Source organism: Etheostoma cragini, chromosome 18, assembly GCF_013103735.1.
Source record: "Etheostoma cragini isolate CJK2018 chromosome 18, CSU_Ecrag_1.0, whole genome shotgun sequence".
Taxonomy (NCBI): Eukaryota; Metazoa; Chordata; class Actinopteri; order Perciformes; family Percidae; genus Etheostoma; species Etheostoma cragini.
This window is the reverse complement of record NC_048424.1, coordinates 1,355,396-1,356,998: the sequence shown is the minus strand read 5'-3', so window position 1 is coordinate 1,356,998 and position 1,603 is coordinate 1,355,396. Positions and strand designations below refer to the sequence as shown.

Genomic DNA, 1,603 nt, shown 5'->3' with positions numbered 1-1,603 from the left:
TCCCAGTCTAGAGAGGAGAGTCCCAGTCGGACAAACTGCCCCCCCCCCCCTACTTAATCAAACTAAACTGTGGTGTCAGCACAGGAAGTGATGAATCAAACAGCAGGAAGCAACCACTCTGTCCATTAAAAAGCTAAACTTGCCAACGTTAGATTTTATTTGATCTCTTTGGTATTTTGTGATCCAGCAACACCCCGGACCCTCGGGTTGGTTTGCTGACGTCGTCTTTAACAACATCTGAGCGCTGACGTCAATGAAGTTAAGATGGTTTTAAAACAATCACCTCTCAATAACTATTAGACGCACCGATGTGTGAAATTACCCAGCATCGCTTCGAGTCTGATTGTTTCTTTCTACTAAAAATAAACCGATAACTTTTTAGTATTTCCGCCGGCTGTTTACTCCTCTCAGCCTGGAAGTGCTTTCAAAACAAGGATTTATACCAATTAACGTTAAGCTTCTCTTCACAATGATGCATCACACTTTTCGCCACATTTACATTCTGCTTTCAACCCTTCCGATGTCTTTCCTTCAAAATGGAAAATCAATACTTTTGTTGATGCTTTTTTTTTTTTTATTACTTTTTCTCACATTTTTGTCTCTTTTTTTCAACACTTTTGACGCTTTTTTTTCAATGTTTGTCACTTTTTTGACGTTTTCAACACTACGTAACACTAACTTATTAACTCTAGCATTACAGTTATTTTTGGAATTTTTGGTCAATAAACCTAATTTGAGTTAGAAAAGCAGATATTATGAATTGTTTAGACTAAAATTAAAAAAAAGCATGTCTCAGTGAATACCTTACCTATAGGCCAGTAAGCCTATCATTAGTTGTTTATTTCATAAATAGAGTTATATTTGCTTATTATGCGTGGGATTCATGATAAGACCTTTGCTAATTCTAGAAAAACCTTCAAAAGTACCTTGCTGGGCCCCCTGCAGTAACTTTGAGGACCCCCTAGGGGTCCTAGACCCCCTGTTGAAGATCTCTGGTGTAATGCGTAATATGCTAACATTTGCTACGTAGCGCTAAACTCAAAGTGCAGCTGAGGCTGATGGGAATGTCTTTAGTTTTGCAGGTGGTTGCTCATCAACACGGTTGAGAGAATTCCACATAACAGTAGCTCAACAACTGGCAGTAGTGTCCCTGCATTAGTATCAAGATCATTTTACCTAAATTGTGAATCAGTTTTAAGATTGTTGCAGTATATTAACCATTTCTGTTCATTAGCGAGTCGACACTACTCCATAATCACAGGAAATGGAACGTATAATTAGGCAGGGAATTATTGTGATTGTGATTGTAATGCAGCGGAATAAACCAAATTAAATGAAGCGCCCAGTTATTAAATATTTAACCTGAATATTCAGCCAGTAAATGAAGCGTTGGCATTAAACTTTAATCAAAGGAACACGGAACAACTCTTTGAGTCTTTGAGCTACAAACGTTCCTGTTAGGTACACTCATCATAACGTTTAAATGTTTTATTATTCTGATTCAGGGCGGCCAACAGGGTAATTACCATAAACCTGGTGCAGTCGCTTCGTGGGATTTGGGTTGGGGGGGCTGTTGGGTTTGGGGGGGGGGGGGGGGGGGGGG

At 39.4% G+C, this 1,603-nt stretch overlaps 1 protein-coding gene across 4 annotated transcripts in view; it reads left to right on the top strand.

Moving 5' to 3' along the window:
* The window catches only part of msra (methionine sulfoxide reductase A), a 32,558-nt gene that overhangs the window by 29,457 nt on the left and 1,498 nt on the right, over positions 1-1,603 (top strand). The window lies entirely within an intron of this gene.